The sequence below is a fragment of the Dromiciops gliroides genome, chromosome 3 (genome assembly GCF_019393635.1).
Source record: "Dromiciops gliroides isolate mDroGli1 chromosome 3, mDroGli1.pri, whole genome shotgun sequence".
Classification (NCBI taxonomy): Eukaryota; Metazoa; Chordata; class Mammalia; order Microbiotheria; family Microbiotheriidae; genus Dromiciops; species Dromiciops gliroides.
Window position 1 is genome coordinate 615645884 of NC_057863.1, and position 26221 is coordinate 615672104.

Genomic DNA, 26221 nt, shown 5'->3' on the forward strand with positions numbered 1-26221 from the left:
CGAAAGGTAACAGCAAAAATTCATGGCAATGAACCTTGGTCCTGGAAAACCCAGGATGGCATCAGCTCCTTCCACTTACTAGGGTAGAGCTGGGGAAGATCACAGCTGAATGTTTCATCTTCTATAGAACTCAGTCATGTTTTTAGTTCACTTTTGCTTAACCGTCATTTTTTGTGTCAAGGGAAGGGAATGGGCTGTTGGGATACAACAGTGGTGTAAAAAAAGGATCCAGCCATAACATTTCCTTTTAAATATGATGCTTTTTAAAGAATGTGGGTTTAAGGGCCCCTGGGCCGGCAGATCGAGTGTTCTGGGGTCTTGGAGTAGGTGAGTGTGTGTTTGTGCAAGAGGGCTTTGGGCATCCCCAGGAATTGTGGGGAACCCTGGGGTGGGGAGGGCAGGGCCAGACCCTCTCCTTACTGCATTGGCCGTGACTCCTTCCACACAGCTCCTGAGCTTCCCTTGCATGAGATAGGGCCTTTCTTGGCCCTGCAAGAGAGGCCTGAGAAGGCTGATGGCCAGCTCGTCGCTCGCTTGTGGACAGGACTATCAACTGTCAGGTTAAATCTCCCCTTCCTTTCCCTCCTCTCCTCCTCCCCCTCCTCCTCCAGCCCTCAGACCCTGGGAGCTCCCAGAAAAGGTTGGGCCAAACTCCTCAGCTGCTGCAGGGTGAGGAGACTGCTCTGGCTCAGCCCTTTCCCCAGCTACTGTTCTGGCTGCCTCCCCGGCCATCAATCTCGCCCAGCTCCCCTGGCACTGACCCGAAGCGAAGCCAAGCGCCAGCTGGGTTCTCTCTTAGGCCAGGCCTTGGACCCACCCTCAGGGTGGGATATGCTCAAGCCATGCTTCAGGAACCTTCCACCACAGAGAAGGGGAAGGAAAAGTAGGGGAGGAGGCCAAGGCTTTTCTTCCTACCATTTTCTTTCTTCTTTGCTTTCTCTATTTTTCTTTCTTTTCTTTCCCTCATAGTTTTACCTTCTTCCCTTCTTTCCTTCCTCCCTCCCTCCTTTCTTCCAGCCTTCTCTTTCTCCTTCCCTCACTTGCATCTTCCTATCCTTCCCTCCCTTATTCCTTCTTTCCTTTCCTCCTTCCCTCCTCCCCTTCTTCCCTCCCTCCATTCCCTCCCTTCCTCTTTTCTTCCCTCTTTTTTACCTCCTTTCTTCCTTCCTCCCTTCCCTCTCTCCCTTATTCCTTCTTTCCTTTCTTCCTTCCCTCCTCCCCTTCTTCCCTGCCTCCCTCTCTTCTTTCCCTCCCTTCCTCCTCTCTTTTCTCTCTCTCCCTTCCTTCCTTCCTTCCCTCCCTTCCTTCTTTTCTTCCAGAGAGTCAGGATTAGGATTATCTTTGCTCAAGAAAGGATCCATGGAAGAGCTGAATGTTAAATGGAGCACTGTTGAATTTAAAGAGAGAAAGGAGGAAGACTGTTCAAGACAGATAGGATGGAGAAGCTGAGGCCCCTGCTCAGAATCAGGGATAGGCTCTGCCCCCCTAACCCCTGCACAGGGAAGAGGGGGCCTATCTAGAGGGGAGGCATGGGAGGGCGGTCTGAACACATAGGTAAGGTCCCGGGTGGACAGGCTTGAACATCAAGCTGAAGGATTCTGACTTGACTGAAGAGGCAAAAGAAAACTACTGGAGGTGCCTGAACTGTGGACTTAGCCAGGTTCGGAGCCAACTTCAATTTCTCCATCTTTAAAATGAAACCTTTAAGTCTCTTTGACCCTAAGAAACTCTGGCCACATGTGTCAAATGGATGGAGAAACATACACTGAATTAAGAGCTGAAAAGGCCCTTGGAAGTCATTCGATCCTAATGCCCTCATTTTACACATATGTAAACTGAGAACCACAGAAAGGAGATGACTTACCCAAGGTCATATAAGTAGCAGAGACTGGATTCAGGCCAGGCCTTCTGCCTTGCTTCCTAGCTGTGTGACCTTGGGCAGGCCATTTAAGGCCCTCTGAAGGGCCTCAGTTTGCTCATCTATAAAATGAGAGAGCTGGATGGATGGTCTGTAAGAGCTCCTGCCTGTGTGACCTTGGACAAGTAAGCCACTTGACATCCCCAGGCCATGCCTTTCCCATCTGTAAAATGGGGGACTGGGGTGAGATTGGACAAGATGGCCTCTGGATTCCTTTCCAACACAGGATCTCTGGATCTCTGACCTAAAATGAAAATGGTGTCCTCTGGCTCATTCTGTTTCCCTGCCCTGAGGTCAGGGAGGCTTCCCATTGGCTCATGGGGAAGAGGACACCGTCTCAGGCTCAGGCCCCAGCTGCTTCATCCTCACCCTTGAAGAAGATCAGGATCCCCACCCAAATCGTAGGAGTGAATGTCCCTCCCACATCCCTCCTGCTCCATGCACTTACAATGAGTAAGCATCCCTGTGAAGGGGGAGGGGTGTAATTAGTTCCTGCTTCCTGATTGGTTGGAGGAGGATACCAAATCAATTCAGTATTTTCATGACACTTCTCAAGAACCAAATTCTGTCATCTATGCCCATTGGCATTTTCTCCTACCCACTTGTCCCAGTGATTACAGAGACTGGCTGGTGGGGAGATCTAAGACTGGGGAATCTCCCTCACTTGTTCCCACCATGTTGGGCCATTCCGGATGTGGAGGCCCTCCTGGCCTGGGCTTGGGGCCAGATCCTCCTGCCACAGTCAGGGGGCTACAGCTGGCGTCCCCCAGTGCCCTGTCTCCCCAAGGCATATCAGGAGGCTGGGAGCCAAAGACAACTAATCCCCAGGATTAGTTCCCTGGTATTGGTAACACTGACAACACAGCTTTAATTTCCTGATTCAGGATTCCTGACATAGACTGAGGATGATAGGGAGAGGAAAGAGGCCTTGAGATGGCACTGGAGGGAGGAAGGAGGGGGGCTGAGCAGGAGAGAAAAGGACCGGGATTTTCTCTCTCTCTACCCCTTCTCCCTTGACAATTTCATTCATTCAACTACTGGCGGTATGCAGATGTGGCTAGCTCTCTAGCTCTCTGCTGATCTCCTTGGAACTCCAGACTCATGCCCAACACTGGCCCTCAAACTAAACATGCCCCCACTGAGCTGTCACCTTTCCTCTGCTAACTTGCTCTTCCTCCTGACCTCATTATATCCGCACACACCTCTCCCGTTCAGAATCTTGGGATTGCCATCTCCCTTTGCTCTCGTATCCAATTACCCAGCATTATTGATTCCGTCTCTACGCTAGCTCTAATCCCCATCCCTTCCGGGGTGACTGGACGCCTTCTCAGAACATAACAGTATGGTCTTTCCCCCTATCCAATCTCTCCCTCCTCCAATTCATCTTATACATCATTACCAACATAATTTTCCTTATACATATCAATTCTACAAAGGCTCCCTATTGTCTTAAAGAGTTTAAACTCTCTGCTCGGGGTTCAAGGCATTCCGCCATCTGGCGACATCCAACATTTCCTGCCTAATCTCATAGGCTCGTGGGAGAAACCTCAGACTTGAGCCTTTCCCCCTCCCCCCTCCTTTTACAGATAGAGAAACTGAGGTCCCAGAAGGTCCAGTCAGTGGGACTAGATGATTTCTAAGTCTCCCTCCGGCTCTGAACCTGATGTTCTTCTAAGAAGGTACCATTGCAACGAATAATAAAGATCCTGTCCCCGGCTTCAGGGCACTTCCGCTTTCACCGGAGGAATATAAGGAGAGCCCCCGTTTTAATTTTTAGATTTACAAAACTCCTTCCAGGGCAAGGGCTTAACCAGAGGCCCAGCGGGTTTTATCATCTTCGTTTTAAAGAAGTGGAAACTGAGGCTCAGAGCGAGGCAATGACTAACTAGCCCAGGATCACGTGGGATCTTGTGATGCTCGCTTCTACCCATCTGGACCTCTGAGCGATGAGGCGGCTGACCGCTCACCCCAGAACAAGCTTCGGGCGGGCTGACTCCCTTCTCCCGTTGGCCAGTACCATTGAGGACCTCCACCTTGGGGATGGGTCCAGGCTGGCCTGGCTTCTGGCGCTCCACATGTTGCCTCCACACCGCCCCCTCCTTTTGTGTGTGTGTGTGTTGCCTTCCTTCATTAGAATAGAATTCCTTCCACTTACTAGCTGTGTGACCCTGGGCAAGTCACTTAACCCCAATTGCCTCACCAAAAAAAAAAAAAAAAAGAATTCCAGAATTCCTTGAGGGTAGGGACTGTCTTTCTTTGTTGCTTGTATCTGTATCCTCCGCACTTACTAAGTGCTTGTTGCCTGCCTTAGCAAAGACTTTCCTCTGTTGCTCCAGGCAGTTGCTTGATGCTTACTTAGTGTCCCAGGATGGGGCTCGGGGAGGGGCGGCTGGATGTAAGTAGAGAAGCCTAGCTGCCCATCTGCTCACAAACAGTACTCAAAAATCAGTGATTGAGGCTGCGGGGAGGGATTTGGGGAGAGTGGTACAGCTATGTCACACAGAGGATTGACCACCAGCCCCTGGAGTCAGGAGGAATCGAGTTCAAATCCAGTCCCAGACACTTACTGGCTGTGTGACCCTGGAGAAGTCATTTAACCCTGATTGCCTCCCCCCACCAATTTTTTTTTTAATTTTGGGAGGAAATATGCTACAGTAGAAATAACATTTGACTTGGAAATAGGAGGCCTGGGTTCAAATTCTGCCCCTGATAACTACTAGCTCTGTAATCCTGGATGAGTCATAATCTTATAGGGTTATAAAAGCAGGGATCTCGAGGAACCTGGGCAAGTCAACTGCTCTGTGCCTCAGTTTCCTCATCTATAAAATGAGAATAACAATAAAACCCACCTGGGACAAACGAAATAACACAGATAGGGGCGGCTGGGTGGTGCAGTGGATAAAGCGCTGGCCCTGGATTCAGGAGGACCTGAGTTCAAATCTGGCCTCAGATACTTGACACTTACTAGCTGTGTGACCCTGGGCAAGTCACTTAACCCTCATTGCAGAGCCAAAAAAAAACCCCCAAACCAAAAATGAAAACAAAAGAAATAACACAGATAAAGTGCTTTGCAAACCTTAAGGAATTCTACCAATGCTAACTAGAAGCTAGAAGAAACCTCCGGAAGCCCTCTAATTTAAGAGATAAGGTGCATGTCTCCCCCCACCCCAGGGAAGTTAAATGATTGGACAGAGATTTTTAAAAAAAGGCTATCAGGGCAGAAGTGGGATTTGAACCCAGGTCCTTAGGTTCCAGTGCCCTTTCCCTTATATGTATGTCTCTGAAAGGGACTTTAGGGATGATCAGGTCCAAATTCCTCATTTTACAGATGGGGAAACTAAGGCCTAGTGAGTGAGGTGACTTGCCCCAGGTCACCAGTCAATAGAAGAAACTCAGGATTTGAACCCAGATCGTCTGATTGAACTAACCACACAGCTTCCATGAAGTACTCCCAGTTGGTGACAGTCTATCCCCTCAGTGCCTTTCCTTCTATAGGCCTCATTTTTCTTTTTCTTTTTTTGGTGGGGCAATGAGGGTTAAGTGACTTGCCCAGGGTCACATAGCTAGTATGTGTCAAGTGTCTGAGACCGGATTTGAACTCAGGGCCTCCTGAATCCAGGGCCGGTGCTTGATTCACTGTACCATCTCGTTGCCCTCTAGGCTTCATTTTTTCTCTTCTATGAAATGGGAATAACACTACTTTTGCTGCCTGTGTCCCCGGGCTGTTGTGAGATTTGAACCCAAGACCAGGATTGTGCAGCATAAATTTGAGCAAACTATCATAGGTGGGAGGTGAAGGGCAGACAGCAGGAAAGAAGCATAGTTGGGGCTTAATAGGGGCCTGGAACAAAAAGATTTGAGTGGGGAAAGGGGATTGTGCTGAACCCACACCTCCCTTGCATCCCTTGCCTCCAGCCCAGCACCCATCCCCCCTCCTCCCAAGGCTCCTGGTAGCCTCTTAGCCTTGGAGTTAAATTAATCAACAGGATTAGGAGGAATCGGCCACAGTGAGGCCCCGAGGATGAAGCTGAGCCCTTGACGCTCCTTGAGGACCCGCTGCCTCTGCGTGTGAAGCACCCAGAAGCTGGCCTTGGGGCTGTGCAGGCAGGAGCGCGCATGGGAGCGCATTCATTAAAGCCCACTTGGGATGGGGAGGGAGAGGGAGAGGAGGAGGGGGGAGGAGGGAGCCTGGGGGACTGCCCCCCCCATCCTCCCTCCCTCAAGGCCTCACTTACTTCTGGTCTACATGACTGGCTCTCTGGCTCTGTCTCTCTGTCTCTGTCTCCCACGCCTCCTTTCCTTAGTTCTCTCCCAAATAAGACTATCCAGAGAGAATGGTGCAGCCTGGGCAGGGAGGCTAGAGGAGGGTGGCTATTCAGGGCTGTAGAGGGGGCAGGTTGAGGGGGAGGGGAGAATTCAAGAGGCTCCGAGTGCCCTTGGAACATGCCCCTGTCCTCAGGGTGCCCCCAGTCTGATGGGGAGATTTAACCTGATGATGGTGATGATGGTGAAGGCAAGAAAGCTGTTTATTTGTGTTGGGGGGGGCAGACTAACTAGGGGAGGGGCTTCCAGGTGTTATGAAGGAGGAAGGGGATAGAAATGAACCCCAAAGCTGGATGCTCCGGGATGTTCAGCCAAGCTGTGTCCCTAACCCCTCAGCCGCTCATCTCTAAAACTGACTTGCTCTCTTGGCCAAGGCCAGCACCTCCAGGAAGCCCTCCTTGACCACCTCGGTCCGCAGGACTGAAGATTTCCTAAGATCATCCAGTCCAACTCCCTCGTTTTACAGAGAAGGAAACTGAGGCACAGAGAGGCAATTTCACACAGATCAGAAGCACCACAGGCAGGGTTCAAACCTAGGGCTCCTCTGACTTCAGATCCAATGCTTCCTCTTCCTCCAACTTCCTTGGGGCTAAGAGGATAAACCCCAGACCTGAGCTCCAAGCTCTGAGCTCTTTGGCAGATGGGAAACCTGGGGCCAGTCTAAGAGGCCCCTGCCAGGGGAGGAGAGCATAATTGTCGATCATAGATCTGGAGCTGGAAGTACTTCAGAGTCAGGGGCTCCAAGTCTCCCATTTTACAGATGAAGAAATGGAGGCCCAGAGACTTGCCCAAGGTCATACTGAAAGTAAGTCTGGGGATAATGACAAACTTCTCTCTCTGAAATGCTTTTCTCACCTCAGCTCCAAACACTTCAAAAGCAAATATTGCTACCATTTTCATGACTCCCTTTGGGAGAAAGAAGAAAAGGGAGGGGAGAGGCAGGGATGATTCTTTTTCATATATAGGAAAACACTGAGTCCAGAAAAAGAGAGAAACAAAGTCAAGTGAGGCTTAACTCCGAGAGACACCACAGAGCTCATGTGCTGGGACTTAGTCTTGTAAAGGGATTGGGTTGATTGGGAAGTCCTTGAAGGAGATGGCTATTGACAACAATGAGATACTATATCTGATCTCTCTTCCACATAAATACCATGAACCCAATGACTTTTCCGGAACATCAGAGCTTCTCCCAAATGCCCAAGAGCCAATCCACTCCTTTTCTCTAGGGCCTTTCTCTAGAACTACTGAAAAAAAAAAGCAGTCTAGAATAGGGACAGCTGGGTGGCACCAGCCCCAAGGGAGTCAGGAAGACTTGAGTTCAAATCTGTCCCTAGACACTTACTAGCTGTGTGACTCTGGGCAAGTCACTGCACCATGTTTGCCTCAGTTTCCCCATCTGTAAAATGAGCTGAAGAAGGAAATGGAAACCACTCCAGTGTCTTTGCCAAGAAAACCCCAAATGGGATGATGAAGAGTCGAACATAACTGAAAAACGACCCAACAACAAAAGCCTGTGATAGGGAAAAGAACGTTGGGTTTGGAATTGATAGACCTGGGTTTGAGTCATTTCTTCATTTAATAGCAGCGCGACCATCATAAGGAATTTCCTTTCTTTCTGGGCCTCAATCCCTTCATCTGCAAAATGGGAGTCAGCTTACTCATAGAGCCTAGTCCACAGGGTTTTCATTCTCGAGGGACCTTGGAAACCTAGTCTAGGGCCCACACTTTACAGATGAAGAAACTGAGCCCCAGAGAGGGACCAAGGTTATCTAAGTCATAAGCAAGGGGGTTGAAAATGCTAGCTAGCATTGCTCTCCAAGCATCTGGCTTTGAGGGTTCGTTTCTGTGCCCCCTCCTGCTCCCCGACATCTGGAAAGCCCCTTCACCCCTTCTGTCTCCCTCTCCCTCTTATTACAGTTAACTCAGGCCCTGGTGTGGAGCTGTTGTGGCAGAGAAGCGAATCGCATAATAGTTGATATGCGTTTTAATCAAGTAATTCGGGCCTAGCGGAGTGATGGGGAGTGTGGGCAGGGTGTCCTTGAATACCAAGCAGCCCGGGGAGCAGGGCTGGAAAAATAGAAAAATCATTTGGAGCTCAGCTGGGGACCGAGGGCTCTGCGCAGCCCGCTCGCCGGGGCCTTCGGAGATGCGCTTTGCGGGGCTGATTTTTTTCAGACACCAAACTGGTCAACTGTAACCAAAGCTCTGCTCTCCGTAATGCCCCTGATGGACTTACAACTTGGGAATCAACAGGAACAATAAGCTTGAGGTGGGGGAAGAAAGGAGGGGGTGCGGCAGTGGTGATGGGGGAGGGAGGGTGGGCAGAGGGGGTAGGATGGGGGAAGCTAGTGGCTCTCTCAGCGTGGGAGAAGGACCACCTTGGGGTGGACGGCAGATATCAAGCCTGGCGGTAATAGCTTACATTATACGACACAGGCGGCTAGACAAAGGACCTTCCTCACGATGACACTTCCCTGGAGGAAGGAGACTGAGGACGGATTATTATCCCCATTTTATGGACAAAGAAACTGAGGCTGATTGAGGTTAATCAACTTGCCCAAAGTCCCAGAGCTAGTAAATGTGAGAGCTCAGTTTCAAGCCTGGATCCTTCCCCGGCCCCTACCTCGGGGTTTACATTCAGCTACCTCCTCCTGTCTTTGCTTGGGGAGGGACCCGTCTTCTCTTGCCACTTGACATCCAGAGCTTGCTTTGTAGCAGATGGAGGTCGTCTCAATTCAACAATGTAACAAACCTTTGTCAAATGGTTACTGTGGCTCAGGTACTATGCTCAGAACTGAGGATACAGAGCTTGCTTTCTCCCAGAATCGCCTTCCAGGAAGTTCCCTGGTATCAATTCTGGTCTCTCCCTTTTCACCGTGACCTCCTTCTTCCCATAGCTCCTAGCTCCTAGTTTACTGGCTTGGGTGGGCAATAACACAGTTCCCCTGAACTCACATGGATCTCCCTTATTTGACTGTAAGCTCCCAAAAGGCAGGGGCCGGGTTCTGCTCTCTACCATGCAAAACATTAATTTGCTATAGGACTTTGTAGAAGGTCACAACTTGGGGAGTGTGCTCCCCATCTGCAAGATAAGGAATGAATAATGGCGTCCAATGGACGATCCTAATCTGACATTCTGTGTTCAGAGGGCCCTCCCAACTCTGACATGCTCTGTTCTAAGGGCCCTCCCAGCCCTGACATTCTCTGTTCTAAGGCTCCTCCCAGCTCTGACATGCTCTGTTCTAAGGGCCCTCCCAGCTCTGACATTCTGTGTTCTAAGGGCCCTCCCAGCTCTGACATGCTCTGTTCTAAGGGCCCTCCCAGCTCTGACATCCTCTGTTCTAAGGCTCCTCCCAGCTCTGGACATGCTCTGTTCTAAGGCTCCTCCCAGCTCTGACATACTCTGTTCTAAGGGCCCTCCCAGCTCTGACATGCTCTGTTCTAAGGGCCCTCCCAGCTCTGACATGCTCTGTTCTAAGGGCCCTCCCAGCTCTGACATGCTCTGTTCTAAGGGCTCTCCATCTTCTAAATTAGGAGAACTATATGTCTGGTCTTTCAGTAAATGCAGCTTCCAGAGGCCATTTCTGCGGAGAGTTCAGCGACAGCGCAGATGAGCTAAAGGAAGATTTAGAGGCCTCCCCCAACAACACACTGGCCCTCAGGGCTTCCTCTCTCCACACTTGCTGTCCAGGCTCCTTCCTACAAGTTCCCTGCCTGCTGCTCTTCAAAATCACCCTCTTGAGGAATAAGGATCCTTTCTAGGAAGGGGAAGGTTGGATCCTGGGCAGCCTTGTGGCATGAGGAAGGGGTCTCAGGGCCATTTTCACCCTGACCATTTCTTTCCCTATCTCCCTTCATCAGGCTGTGAAGGAAACAGTAGTTCTTCATTTTTTCACTAGTAGATTTTTACTTAGGTCTTAAAGATTTCGTTGGGATTTACATATATTGTCTCATTTGCACCTCAAGACCTGGAGGGACAATAGGCACTCCCATTTTACCTAGAAGGACCCAGAGAATAAGATTAAGTGTATTAACCAGGAATCCCACAACTGTTGGGTGTTAAGAAGTAGAATTTGAACCCAGGTCTTGCTCACTCCAGATTCAGCATTTTTTTAAATCTCCCCATCTTCCTGTTCCAGAATCTAACTGTCATTGTTGTCTGAGATTAGCAGGGGCACTGACGGGCATCACCAAGATAGGCACTCCTTCCCTCTTAGCCAGTCCCGCCCCTCCCCCCCTCCTTATCAGATTAGACACTGGGCATGATGGGATGCCTAGAAACAGGACCACCTCTCCCAGAGGGAAGGAGCCAGAGGAAGAGGGAATCACAGGTGGCCCAAAGGGGCCTGGGGTCTTTTTTGGCTCCTTCCTATGACCTAAACTTTAGCAGATGGAATATCCATTAATTCCCAGGCCCCTCTGCCTCCCTCACCACATTCCTGCTGCCTTTTCTTGCCTCTCTCCTCTTCCCGAGCACTCCCCCCACACACACACACCTTTATTTTTCCTGGATTCCATTTGGACTTTTAATGTACCCATGGGAGCTGAGATCCACCCTGGATGAACTGAACATTTCTGCAGCCCAACTAAAGCCCCCTCTCGTTGTTGCCTGCCTGGCATTCAATGCCTTCTACAATCTGGACCTGTCATTTCGACAACTTCACTTCCCACTGTTCTAACCCACCCCCCTCAACCCACTCCCCAATCCATTAAAAATGCCACATCACTTTCCCTACTTAAAGCGACCTCTCCCCTCCCCCTCCCTATACAAATTCTATTCATCTTTTAAGGCCCTTCTGGGGCCCCACGTGCTCCAGAAAGCTTTCCCTGAGTTAGCACTTCCCTGCCTCAGTCACTTACTAGCTGTGCAACCCTGGACAAGACACTTGGTTCTCCCAGCCTCAGTTTCCTTCTCAGGAAAATGGGAATAACAATGGCACCTACCTCACTGAGTTGTGAGGAACAAATGTAACGTGTTTATTAGCAGACCTTAAAGCACTAGATAAAAATATCGGGGTTCAGGGCTCAATAAATACTAACACACTGGATAAGTCAGGTTCCGAATCTCATATGTTATAAAGAATTTTTTAAAAATTATTTTCGGGGGGCAACTAGGTGGTGCTGTGGATAAAGCACAGGCCCTGGATTCAGGAGTACCTGAGTTCAAATCTGGCTTCAGACACTTGACACTTACTAGCTGTGTGACCCTGGGCAAGTCACTTAACCCTCATTGCCCCACAAAAAAAAAAAAAATTCTTTTTCGGATATGGTTGAACTGGATGGCTCCTGAGCTTCCTCACAGTTCTCATGTTTTCCTGTGGGCCCCGGAGAGATGAAAAGACTTCCTAAGATCCTACAGACAGTGAGTGGTACAGACAAGCCTTGAACCCAAGGCTCGAGATCATAGCTCTGCCTGCCCTCTCACTTCCTCCCCTTTGCCCAGCCTGGGGAAGGGGACTAAGGAGAGGAAAGCTAGCTGGGCTGAGTTGGGAAGGAGAGGACAGACCCCAAAGAGAAAGGACAAAAGATTTTTTTTTTAAAGCCAGCTTGAATGGAAGGAATTTAAAGAAAGCAAGATATCAGTGGGCCCTGGGGCCTGGCTGGGGCTCTGTCCCACCTCGCACAAAACCTCTGGGCCTTTCGAAGCCCGCCTCGCTCTGATGCTGGCAGCCACCCTAGGGGGCCAAGTGGGGCTGAATGCTGAGTTGACAGCCCCTGCGCCTGCAACTGTGATCTCAATAAACTGTGATCTCAATGTCAGCTCTTCAGTCCCGCTCCTGGGGAAGGGATGCCTTGAATATTAAAACCTGAGGCCGGGACCTAGAGAATAGGCATGGAATGGGGGAGGAGAGCCAGGGCACAGCCAAGGCAGGAAGAGGGCCCGATGGGGCCGCTAGCTAAGGGAGACCCACTCCCAACAGGGTCTTTAAGCAAGCGGACTACTGACAATAGTCACAGAGGGTCCACAGATCCCAGCTGAGAGGAGCCTTAAAGGTCATCTTGGTCGAATCCCTTCATTTTACAGAAAAGGAAACTGAGGCACAGAGTGACTTCCCGCTAAGGTTGAGGAGGTAGTAAGCATCAGAGAAAGGATTGATATCCAGGGTCTTTGGCTCTATATCAGTGGCCTTTTCACTAAAAGGGCATCTCTTGAGCTTTGTCCGGTGTCTGCTCTGAGAAAGCTGGAGGGGGCGGGGGTGGGACAGGGGGTGGAAAGTTTAAGAAGTGCTGTTTTATAGAAATTGGACTCACTCCACTTTGCATCTGCTACCCTGCCTGGTTCTAACTCCATGGAACAAGCCAGGTATCTCTCTCTCTCTCTCTCTCTCTCTCTCTCTCTCTCTCTCTCTCTCACACACACACACACACACACACACACACACACACACACACACACACACACACACACACAATGGCCTTCTCTAGCTGCCTGGAAAACAGCATAGGGCCCAGCACAAATCCCTCTGATATTCCACAGGGAGATAGCCTGCTACATTGACGTTGGTCCATTATTCCTAAATCCAGCTATCTGACCAGGTCTTCTGATTGTATTCTCATTTATACTGGATATCTCCATCTTCTCCACAAGAATAGTATGAGAGACTTCATTGAACTTTGCTAAAATTCAGGAAAATGCTACCTATCCATGACATTTCCCTCATATACTTAGAGCAGCTGGTGGCACAGAGGATCGAATATGGGACCTGGAATCAGGAAGAACTTAAGTCAAATCCAGCCTCAGACACTTACCAGCTGTGTGACCTTGGGCCAGTCATTTAACCTCTATTTGCCTCAGTTTCCTCAACTATAAAATGGGGGTAATAAAACCTGCCTCCCAGGGTAGTTGTGAGAACCAGATGAGAAAATATTTATAAAGTTCTTAATATCGTGCCTGGCGTTTAGTAGGCACAATATAAATGCTTACTCCCTTCCCTACTAACTTAGTTATCTTCCTTGGTGAAAAAAGGAAATGTTAGTCTATCCTGGGACAGGTTCTTAATAAGCTAGATGGTGAAGTGGATAGAGCACTGGCCCTGGAGTCAGGAGTACCTGAGTTCAAATCTGGCCTCAGACACTTAACACTTACTAGCTGTGTGACCCTGGGCAAGTCACTTAACCCCAATTGCCTCACTAAAATAAGTAAGTAAGTAAATAAATGAATAAATAAACAAACAAACAAGCAAATAAATAAATAAGGACCAACTGGCTCTCCATAATCACTGCTTCCGTTTCTACATGTTCACCAACCAACCCTTTAATGACACATTCTAGAATCTTCCCCAGAATTGAATTCAAGCTCACTGGTTGGTAGTTGGTAGACTCTGTCCTCTTTGCTTTTGGGAAATCATGACAAAACTTGCTATTCTTTAATCTTGTGGCACTTCTCCCATTTTCTATGATTTTTCAAATGTCAGCAATTAGTAACTCAGCAATTACTTCAGCCAGCTCTTTCTGGACCAGAGGATGTAGTTCATTTGGGCCAGGTGAGTTGAATTCAAAATGGACAGCTGGGTGTCAGGGCATTGGGTCAGGAAGACTCATCTTCCTGAGATCAAATCTGACCTCAGACACTTACTAGCTGTGTGACCCTAGGCGAGTCACTTTACCCTCTTTGCCTCTGTTTCTGCATCTGTAAAATGGGCTGGAGAAGGAAATGGCAAACCCTTCTAGTATCTTTGCCAGGAAAATCTCAAAGGAGTTCATAAAAGGTCCAACACAACCTCAATGACTTAAACAACAACAAATCTTGAGTATCCATTCCTTGTTAATTGTTTTTGTTCTGTCATTTCCAAAGCACAGATAATTCTCCTTGATGGGAGAAAAAAGAATTGGATGGCTCTAGTGTCAGTTGTTACTGTCCTGTACACATTAGTCAGAAGTCCTCTCCCTGATTTGATCTTTCTTTCTCTCAATATTGTTGAAAAACAAAATAAAATAAAACCAAAAACCTTCTATACCTCCTGGGAAGACTTGTTCTAAAACATTTTAATGCTTTTGGTGCTACAGATCTTCATTCCAAACCCCTTGAAATATACTTTCCCCAAATCTAGGGTTTTGTCAGACCAGCTGAATTCCCTCTCCTCTGTCACAATCTCTAGAGGAGGTGGTTACTTTCCTCCTGAAATTTCTATCATTTCCACCCCAGCAACTAGTTCCTTCCTATGAGTGAGAATCAGATCCAGATTAAATTCTTTTCCTTGTTGGTTTCTCCACTTTTTGAAGGATTAAATTCTCCCTGAGGCAAGTCAAGAAACTATTTATTAGCTGTTCTGCTTTTGAGAGAGAGAGAGAGGGGGAGAGAGAGAGAGAGCGTGAGCGAGCGAGAGGGAGAGAGATGCAGACAATGTCTGTATAGCTGACTCCCCCCATTATTACTATATAGTTTCTGTGCAGGTCTGGACTCATCAGCTATTTTGTCTTTCTGTCCAGGTGGTTTGTAGCATACTCCAATGACAAAAATCACTTCTGTTTCTCCCTCATTCAAATATTCTGTCATGCTTCCTCGCCTTAGTTCCTTAGTTCCTGGATTTCCTCCCATGCATGCACCTTCTTAATACACAATTCAAAGCCATGAACGGTCATGGACTTTTCTACCCAGTCTCACTGATACCTGTGAGATCAAATTTGCCTCCTTGAGGAACCTCTGATTCTTCTTGTTGGTTACACAAACTTTGGGCATTTGTGTATAGATATTTGGGGTCACGGGTTTACTACTAACTACATTCTTGTTAGGGAAGGAGAAGGCATAAATTTAAAATGAATGTGATATAAAACAAAGGTCTTCAATAAAAATAAGGTAATTAAAAAAAAACAACTAAGGGGATCAGAAAAGGAGCTTTTTTTTTGGTAGGAGATGACAGTTGATCTGATCTTTGAGGGAAGTTATAGATTCTAAAAGGCAGAAGTCACTCCAGGAATGGGAAAGCCTGTTTAAATCGAGTAGCCTTCTAGTTTGGCTGGGACATAGAGTAGGAAAAAATAGGCTGAAGCCAGACTACAAAAAGGATGTACTTGCCAAGCTGAGGACTGTGTATGTTATCCAAGTGTCAATAGGGAGCCACTGAATGTTCTTGGGCAAAGGGTGACATGGTCAGAACTGTGCTTTAAGAAAGTGATTGTGGTAGCAATGTGAGAAAGAGAGGTTGCTTCTTCTACTATCCCACCCTGTCTCTGGAAAATCCACCATTAAATGCATCCCTACCAGCCATGCTAACCTCCCCTCCTCCACCATTTAAACAGGTAACACCAAGTGTTGGCACCTGAGGTGCCTTCCCCTTCCCACCCCCAGTTTTCTGGGGATCAAGAAGGGGCTCATCTGATCAGACTCTCCAGGTAGCTTCCAGTCCTCAGTCACGAGGTTCACACACTGCATGAATAATGCTGTAGTGGTATTCCAGCCCAAGGCCAAGATCATACCTTCTATAAGGCTCCCAATTCATGGGGACGACTATCAGTAATGATGCAGTATTTTCACTGGGCAATAGAGGGCACTGGTTTTACAGATTGAGGGGAGGCAACTACAGAGGAAGCAGGAGGCAGTCAATAGTTTGGAATTATACTGGGTGGTTGTGCCAATAGCCTAAAGCATCGCTTCCAAACTAATCTGGCCATAAAACACTTTGGAGATTGGGATGTATTGATGGAGAAATACATAAATGGTGGTCATGGAGAATGGGGAGGAGCAGGGGCTGAGTCACAGTATGTCAGGGGAGGGATGAATGGGCTCGTTGCCACAGGAGGTAGAGGAAGCATTAGACAAGGAGCTGAGAGAGGTGTAGAAGGGGGGGGGGTGAACTTCATTACTCTGAAGTTCATGGTGCAGTCCTTCAGGTCCTTAGCTCTCATACACATCCATCCAAGGGCAAAGTTTACCTTGAGGATCCTTTGGTCTGTCTATCCACCCTGGTGCTTCTCTCTGCTCTCTATTCCTCCTGGCTGGCTGGCTGGCTGGCTGGCGAGTCTGAGGAGCTAGGTCCCCTAGCTCTGTTCTCTATACTTGCTACATGACTATGGCTGTGTCTCTGCTTCAACAAGTCTCAGTTTTCTCCTCTGGAGAGTGGGTACAATAATATCTTTCCTGCCTCCCTCAGAGTGATGTTGTGAGGATCACATTGGATATGGATATGAAAGTCCTTTAAAAGCCCTATAAACACAGAGGTTATTGTTACACAACTGTTACAGGGTCAGAGTGAACACCGGAGACCCTCAAATACAAATTGTTTCCTTTACAGAGAAGAAAGCCAAGGCCCAGAGAAGGGGAAGGACTTATCCCCGGTCACACAGACCAAAGTAGCAGAGCCGGGGTTTAACCCAAATCCCCGATCTTAAATCTAGTATTGGTTGTCATCATCAACACCATTATCGCACACGAACTTGTGAGAACATACCCGTACTGTGAGGGAAGAGAAGGATCATAAGTATCACAGATTTAGAGCCAGGGCCCTTAGCACACAAGATGTCAGAGCTGGGAGGGTTCTTAGAATACAGGATGTCAGAGCTGGGAGGGTTCTTAGAACACAGAATGTCAGAGCTGGGAGGGTTCTTAGAATACAGGATGTCAGAGCTGGGAGGGAGACCTTAGAACACAGAATGTCAGAGCTGGGAGGGCCCTTAGAATAGAGAATATAAGAGCTGGAAAAGCCCTTAGAACAGTCACTAAAACATAGAATGTCAGAGCTAGGAGGACCTTAGAGCACAGAATGTCAGAACATAAAATGTCATAGTTTGTACAGAAGAGAGGGGCATCTTAGAAGAGAAATTGTCAGAGCTGAGAGAGACCTAGGACACAGAACATCAAAGCTGAGAGGTCATCTAGTGCAAGTGTTTCTTGATAAGGAAACCAGTCTGTGTGGTTTACACAGGACTGTATACACTTCCCTTGCCTTGCAGAGGCTGCCCTGTCTCTAGCCCAGAGAGGGGCAGCCTGGGCTTAGGTGAGGGTGGAACAACAGAGAGCCAGGGCTATAACAAAGGTCAGTAGTGGGAAGATGATCATTTGCTGGAGAGCCTTCAGATCAGTGTGGAGGGGGCATGGACCTGTGTTCACTTTCCCTTCCAAGCCCAAGAAGTCTCCCTGAATGAAACATATGCCCACGGACATCAGCCCTGCCCTGCTCCCTCCCCTCTGTCCGTCTTCCTTAGAGCTGCAGGAATCTTCACTACTGGGAGCCAGAGATAGAGAAATAACACTGGGGAGGGAGTTATGTTGGGGGTGGTTCCCTATCTGGGAAAAGGGTTTCATGGAGTCTACCTGATCCCCCGCCATAATTCAATTCAATTTATGGGATCACCAAATGTCGGAGCTGAGAGGGGCCTTAGAACATGGAACATCACAGCTGGAAAGGACTTTAGATCATAAAATACTGGAGCTGAAAGAGACCTGAGGAAGGCAGGCAGAAAGAGAGGCGGAGAGACAGGGAGAGGGGCAGAAAATACAGCACCTGATCAGAGTGTCCCCCCTTGCCACCACAGTCCCAGCTGGTGCTTGCTCCAGTGAACGCTGAGTATATTGGTTTGTCGGATTCGCTAGCGGCCACCTTAGGCAAAGAAAGGACCCATAGTCTAGTTCGCTTTCGATGGGACTGCTTAGGAGATTCTGGGTATGAAATACACAGCAGGGGGGCAGCTAGGCAGTGCAGTGAATAGAGCACTGGCCCTGGAGTCAGGAGGACCTGAGTTCAAATTCTACCTCAGACACTTAACACTAACTGTGTGACCCTGGGCAAGTCATGTAACCCCAATTGCCTCACCAAAAAAAGGAAAAAGAAAAAAAAGAAACATACAGCAGGGAAGCCATGTCTGAGGGGGTTTCGGTGCAGATTACAGGCAAAACATCCATATACTTCTAAACTAGGGTCTGGATTGTTCTTTGTTGTTCTACAAATCAAAACACTATTTTTCACTTTAAAGGAATATGAATGAAAGGGTTAATTATAATGAAAAGAGCTCATGATAGGAATCAGGTGACCTGGGATCTGAAAGTCCTTGCCTTGTCACTAACTCACAGTCACTTGTTCTAATCAGTTATATCATCTAAAAAAAAAAAAGATTGGAGCTGGCATGTTCTAAGGGCCCTCCCAGCTCTGACATCCTGTGTTCTAAGAGTTCCCTTAGCTCTGCCATCCTGAGTTCTAAAGGCCCTCCCAGCATTGACATTCTCTATTCTAAAGGTCCTCCCAGCTTTGACACTGTGTTCTAAGGGCCCTCCCAATTCTAGTATTCTGTGTTCTAAGGGCCCTTCCAGCTCTGATATTCTCTACTCTAAAGGTCCTCACAGCTTTGACACTGTGTTCTAAGGGCCCTCCCAGTTCTAGCATTTCATGTTCTAAGGGCCCTTCCATCTCTGACATTCCATGTTCTAAGGGCCCTCCCAGCTCTGACATTCTGTGTTCTAAGGGCCCTTCCAGCTCTGACATTCCATGTTCTAAGGGCCCCCCCCCAATTCTGACATTCTATGTCGCTGTGTCCTCTATCCCCTGTTATAATGCTCCATAGCCAGCCATTGATTTCTGCCTCCTGTCACCAAGGGATGCCTTTCAGGCCATGTTTCCCAGCTCCCTCTTCCCCCTTCCCATGCTCCTCCTTCTCCTGCCACCTCCTTCTGCCCCATTCCTCCCACAGCCCTCCCCAGTCAATCTCTGTGTAAGCAGGCCCTCTTCCAGCTGGCCCCTGTCAGGTCTGTTCCTCAGCAAGGCCAGCCCATAGTGGAAGGTGGTGGAAAAAATGTGGACAAATTTCTGATTTGCAACACTCTGGGAAAGAGTTTATTGCCATTGTTTGCGAGTCGATGTATAAATAAAGCCCAACGAAGACTGCAAGGAGAGGCCAATGAAAAGCAGAAAACGAGAAATTTTATGGCCCTAAGTAGCATAGGCTAATGGTGATTTTTGAGTCACTGGACCATGGTAGTTACTTAGCTAAATGATTGCTGTGAAGCTGGGCAAGAAAGCTTATTTCTTAATTACTGTTACACATTATGTCAGGCTGATGCGGCAAACCCTGCCCTGGGCCTGAAAAAGTTAGCCCATAGCCACCGTAGGGCTGAGCCAAGGCTCCATGTCAATCAGAAGGCCGGCTTCAGGGGTGGAGGCAAGGGGAAGAGAGCAGGGCCACCTCCTAGGGCCTCAGGAGGAGGGAGCATCAGCCAGGGCTCCTTCTAAAGAAGGGTGTGGAAAGCGAAAACACCTGAGGAGGAACAGGGTGTTACAGCCTCCGTGAGAGAAGCAGCTCATTATTTCAGGTTCAAAACCCTTTAGAACAGAGGCTGTCAGAGCTGGAAGTGCTTAGAACACAACACAGAATGTCAGAACTGAGAGGGCCCTTAGAACACAGAATGTCAGAGCTGGGAGGGCCCTTAGAACACAAGATGTCAGAGCTGGGAGGGCCCTTAGAACACAGAATGTCAGAGCTGGGAGGGCTCTTAGAACATGAAATGTCAGAACTTGGAGGGCCCTTAGAACACAGAATGTCAGAGCTGGGAGGGCCCTTAGAACACAAGATGTCAGAGCTGGGAGGGCCCTTAGAACACAAGATGTCAGAGCTGGGAGGGCCCTTAGAATACAGAATTCAGAGACAGGAAGTACCTTAGAATGCATAGTGTTAGAGCTGGAAGGGACTTTAAAACCCAGAAATCCAAGGCAGAAGGCACTTCAGAACATAGTGTGTTAGAGCTGACAGAGACCTGAGATTACTGAATTGAACAGCAGAGGAAGCACAGGAAATCATCGGGGCTGTGAGGGAAGCAGGCACATTCGTTCACATACTGTTGGTGGACTTATGAATTGGTTTAGCCATTTGGGGAAGTAATTTGGAAATATGGACAAAATGTTTCTAAACTGTACCTGTACGTACCCTCTGACTCATTGATACCACTCCAAGATCTATACCCCAAAGAGATCAAAGAAAGAGGAAAAAGGACCCATATATTCAAAGATATTTATAACAGCTCTTCTTGGGATAGCAAAGAACTGGAAACTTAAAGGGTGGCCATTGGTTGGGGAATGGTTGAATAAATTATGGCATATGAGTGTCATAGTACACTATTGTGCTGTAAGAAATGAAGGTGACCATTTCAGAGAAACCTGGGAAGACTAGATGAACTGATACGGAGCAACATGGGCAGAGCAAGAAGAACGATTCATGCAGTTACAACAATACTGTAAAGAAAAACAACCTTGAAAGACTCAAGAACTTTGCTATCCAACCATGATTCCAGAAAACTGATGAGGAAGCATGTGACCCTCTCCTGAGAAAAATGGGGATGGAATAAAGAAGCAGAATGAGGTACATTTTCATATGTGTCCAACACAATAGTCTATTTTGGTTAACTGCATATTTGTTACATAGATTTTATTTTTCTTTCTTTTTCACTGGGGGGTAAGAAGGTAGGTGAAGGGGGCAGCTAGGTGGCGAAGTAGATAAAGCACCAGCCCTGGATGCAGAAGGACCTGAGTTCAAATTTGGCCCCAGACACTTGACACTAGCTGTGTGACCTCGGGCAAGTCACTTAACCCTCATTGCCCCACAAAAAAAAAAAAGGTAGGTGAAGGAAAAAATAATTTTTTTTGTGAGTTGAGAAAGAAATAATTTAAAATAAAAAAAAATTAAAGAAGCCCGCCCAGAGAGAAGAATTGATGTGCTCAGCATCCCTCGGTCCTCACCATCCCAAACGGATGGACTTTTCCACATTATGGAATAACCCTTCTGCCCAAGGCTACATTGGTGTGATTTCCCTTTCTATGGTTACCTATGAAACAGCTGCTCCATCATTTGTGAAATAACAATGGTAGCTAACATCACTTCCACAGACCCTCACAACAAAGCTATGAGGTAATGACATCATCATTTTATAGTTGAGGAAACTGGAAAAAAGACAAGTTTAGTGGCCCCAAAACCACAGCTAGCAAGTACTAGGAGTGGCCTCTCGATGACAATGCTAGGGCCCTTCCTATTCCCTCCAGCAAACTAGAAGAGTGGGATACCCAGCCCACCCTATAAGGGTTTGTCTCTCTCTCCTCTTGCCACTGCTGCCCATCCCCTTTATCCTGGCTTCCTAAATTTGGCCTCTCTGAAAACCTAACTCTGGCTTTGTGACCTTTCCTCATGGATTTCAAAGTTGGCAGTATCTTGAGGGTTTGCTCTGGAAAGGGGAGGGAAAGCTTACAGGAAAAGCATGGCCCTCCCAGTGACCACAATCAGTAGGCAGAGCACTTCATCTGTGGGAGCAGGAAGACAGTAGCTGCTGCCAATAGATTTAATGGAGGACTCCAATCTCTTTCTCTCACTCTGAAGCTGCCTGAAAGCACACCGTAGAGCAAGAAAAAAGCTTGGCGTAATGGATAAAGGACTGGACTGGAAGTTTTTTTTGTTTGTTTGTTTGTTTTAGTGAGGCAATTGGGGTTAAGTTACTTTGCCCAGGGTCACACAGCTAGTTAAGTGTTAAGTGTCTGAGGCCAGATTTGAACTCAGGTACTCCTGACTCCAGGGCCGGTGCTCTATCCACTGTGCCACCTAGCTGCCCCTGTACTGGAAGTTAAAAGATACAAGTTCATAAATCTGACTCAGACATTAGCTATATGGCTCTGGATACATAATATCTCAGCCTCAGTTTCTTCACCTATAAAGTAGGGATAAACATGGTACTCACAGGGTTGTCATGGGAATCAAATGAGATAATATATGGAAAGTGTTTTGTAAACTTTAACATGCTAAGTATTAGCTATTTAAAAAAATATTATAAAATCAGGGTAAGTCCAACCAGACTATAGAACTGATTTCGTGAACAAAAAGGAAAACAAGAGCCGGGTAACATATTGTCATACAATTGGAGTGTGCCTTGTTGGGGAAGAAGCATCTTCCTGGGTGACTTTCCCTACATTCCTTCTTTCCATGAACATACCTTAGGAAAGCCTTATTAACCCATGTACACTGTGAGCTATCCAGAGTATTGTGTACAAAGAATATCAAAGGGTTTGGGCAATGTTGATTCTCTGACAAAAGCCTAGCAGTATCTGTGTCCTTGACAACACTTTCTGAACTTCATGAGACCTGAGACCTTTGTAGAAAGACATCATGGGACCCTGACACCATCTTTATAAAGTTGGCTTTAAGGATAAGATTGCCACCCGTCTCACATTACAAGCCTCTTAAGTAAGCCTTGACTCCATGGAGTTGTTATATTTCTGGGGATGTTTATGTTATAATGAGCTGCATTATAACAAGGGTATACTATGTTTGGGTGCTTGTTGTTTTATTTTGTTTATTAAGTCAATATTGATATTTTTTAGAAATAATATATATAATCATTTTAGAAGTTTGTTAATTCAACAGACACTCAGAACCTGGTGCTCCCACAGAAACCCATCCACCAGACACTTTTACACCTCCAGGTATTCTGCATTTGAATGTCCAGCTTGGCTTTTGTGTCCTCTATAGTCATCTCTCTGTGCCATTGGCTGTCCTCTCACCTTGCTCTCCCATCTCCCGTCTTTGTACAGTCTCATCAGGTGATTCCCCCATCCCTGGAGGTTCATCCTTTCACACCTTTGCTGTTGTTGTTGGTAGCCCTTCTTTATAGTCTATCTCAGGTTATACCTCCTCCATGAAGCCTTCCTGATGTTATTCCCCATTCTCCCAACTGAAACCCTTTCCTTCCTCCATTTTGTTTGGAACACTGTGTCTAGATCTTTCCTTTGCACTCATCTAATTCTACTGTGTTTCATCTTTATTTGTGGACAAGTGCTAGGCTGGAAGCTCCCTAAGTACAAGAACAGCATTATTTTTTCATCATTATCTTGCATAGTAAGTGCTTGCTAAATGTCTGTTGAATACAACTGAATGAAATGCAAGAATCAGCTAGGTGGACCAGTGGATAGAGAGCCAAGACTAGAATCAGGAAGACTCATCTTCCTGAGTTCAAATCTGGCCTCATATACTTACTAGCTATGTGACCCTTTTGCCTCAGTTTCCTCATCTGTAAAATGAGCTGGAGGAGGAAATGGCAAAACACTCAAATATCTTTGCCAAGAAAACCCCAAATGGGGTCATGAAGGGTCAAATACAACTGAAATGATTCAACAACAAAAATATCTGTTGAATACAATTGAATGAAATGCAAGAATCACCCTGAAATCTAGGTTTGAAGGGAAACTGGTAGGAATGGGGAGGAAGGAGAGAAGGAGAAGAGGAGATAGATGGTAGGAAGGGTCAGGAGAGAGTAATGGAGGAGGAGGAAAGAGTGAAGGAAAATGTAATCTCTTTGAGGGTAGGATTATTTTCCTATTTCAGTTTTGTATCATGTCTTGCACATAGCCATTGGTTCAGTAAACATTTATTGAATTGAAGGAAGAAGAAAGAAATTGAGAGGTTATAGGAAGGGCAACCAGGTTTGGAGAAAAGAGAGAAAAGAAAAAGAAGAAGTTCATGGAAGACAGAAAGGAGAGTAAAGAATGGGGTTGTTCAGACAGGGAGAAGAAAAGTTTTTTTTAAGGTATTCAAAGTGATTTGTAAACATTATTCTTTGAGCCTCACCAAACATCCAAATTGTAGGGTCCTGAGAGCATAAACTATAATAACCCATCATGTCAGAGGTTGAAGGGACCTAGGAACAAAGAAACTCAGAGCTGAAGGCCTTGGAGCTTGGAATGTTGGAACTGGAAGAATTCTTAGAACCAGAAAGGTCAGAGTTCTGATGGACTTTAGATCACAGAATGCCAATGCTGGGAAGAACTCTGGCACATGCATCATTAGAGCTTGAAAGAACCTTAGAGCACAGGATGTCCAAGCTGGGAAGGACCTTAGATTATAGAATATTAGAACAGAAGAGATCAAAGGAACTTTAGAACATAAAATCAGAAGGCCTGAAAAGAACTTGATTTTAGACTAGCTTTTTCATTTGACAGATAGGGAAACTGATGCCTAAAGAGATGACTGGCCACGTCCATCTACATACTTAAGCATTTGGGGCAGAGAGCCCCTTTTAATAATGAAAAGCTTCACAGAACATCCCCCTGCCCCCACCATGAAATGATTTTGCTAGAGCTAAATAAAGATCAAAATGAGAATTCTTCGTGTGTGCATGGACCCTAGGGCCTCTTGTAAGAACTCTGTAGACCCTGCAGGCATCCTTGGTCCACAGCATAAGAAATACTGATCTAGATTATGTGGATGGGAAGGAACTTGGCCTTGCTGACCCGATTGGTCTTGGGAACAGTGAGGGCTCTTTCAAAACTTGAGAAAGATAAAAGGAAGGGATAAAGGTTGTAGTGGAGGAGAGAGATGGAGAGAGAGACAGGGGAAAGAGAAAAAGAGAGAGCAAGGGAGAGAGGAGAGGAGAGGAGAGAGAGAGAGAGAGAGAGAGAGAGAGAGAGAGAGAGAGAGAGAGAGAGAGAGAGAGAGAGAGAGAGAGAGAGACAAGCATTTTGTTCAGCTTTAAGATTCATTTGCCTCCAAGAGAACTGGAGAGTCTCCAGCACTTTTGAGGTAGGAAGCCGGGTAAGGTTGGAGCCTTTATTGGACGCATCAGGTTCCCGTTACATGTCAGCGGATAAATCATAAACAAATGGCCAACATTTACATTTCTGAAGTTGATTCCATGCCCCCTCCCACCTCCCCACTTAAAGGTACATCATCTTAAGTAGTGCCTGATGGGAAGAGGAGCCAGGTGGTTCCATCGGAATACAGGACACCCCTTTTGCCCCTCCAGCCCCCTCCTCCCCATCCCCACCCCAGAACCCTCCTCCCCGCCCCCCCCCCCGGGTCTCTGGAGCAAGGCCAGCCAGAGGTTTCCCGTGTGAGTTGGTTGGCCTCAGTGGAAGCCCCCGAGGGCTGCCAATCTGGGCCCTGACTCAACAGGTTTCCTGAATTAGGATGTGGGAGCCCTGGCCTAATGGAGAGTCAAGAGGGTGGAGGGATACTGAAGGAGGAGACTGGATCTCGGGGCTGTGCAGACACCATTGCCATGGTGGCCAAGACTATTGGCTATGTTGTTGGAAGAAGGACTGGGGAGCTTTAATCGATGCTTTTTTTGCGGGGGGGGGGGGGGAGCAATGAGGGTTAAGTGACTTGCCCAGGGTCACACAGCTAGTAAGTGTCAAGTATCTGAAGCCAGATTTGAACTCAGTTCCTCCTGAATCCAGGGCCAGTGCTTTATCCACTGCTCCACATAGCTGTCCCTGACTGGCGAGCTTTAAAAATGGGATCCTGGTATCACTTCTGGGTCTTCAACTGAAGAAGAATTGTGGGGAATGATGTCAAGCAATAGACCCAAGGACATGCCCATGGGTGGCCTTGTCTGCTCGACCTAGAAATCTGAGTATTTTAGGCAAAAGCAGTTTGATTTCAGTAGAGAGTTGGTTTTGGAGGCAGAGAATTTGGATTAGATTCTCAGCTCTCTCGCTTACTCCTGCTGTGACTTTAGACAAAACCCTTCCTTTCTGAGTGTCAGGTTCCTCATCTATAGCCAGAAGGGTCTGGCCTCTGAGATGTTCTCAAAGATTCTTTCTAGCTCCAAAGCTGGGATCCCATAGCCTGGGATCTTGTGAGCCCTTTCATTTATAAATCCATGACCTATCTCCACCCAGAATGCTCTGGGGCACCAGGTCTGGGTGTTTTTTTTAATTCTCCCACCACAGGTTACTTCTCTTACCAACTCCCCCCCCCCCCCATCACTACTACTGGCTGACAAGCTTTTGACCTTGGACGGATTAGTGAGTTCCCATTTTGCTTCATCTTGATCTGGGATGGAAATTGGGGGTTCCCATCCCCCAGCTACAGCTTTGATCTACTCCACTGCCATCGGAACCTCCCTTAGGCTGGGTCCCACCTCACTAAGATTCCCTGGGGAAAAGGAATGCTTTGAACAATCACACTAACATCTCCAAACTTCCAACATTTGTCATCAGCTCATTCTCAGGGTATGGAAGAAAAATCTCCATGGGGATCCCTGTCCATAAGCATGCCTCACAGCCAGAGTAACATTTT

At 47.3% G+C, this 26221-nt stretch overlaps 1 protein-coding gene across 3 annotated transcripts in view; it reads right to left on the reverse strand.

Moving 5' to 3' along the window:
- PAX7 (paired box 7) overlaps nucleotides 1–26221 on the reverse strand; it is a 154602-nt gene that overhangs the window by 84878 nt on the left and 43503 nt on the right. The window lies entirely within an intron of this gene.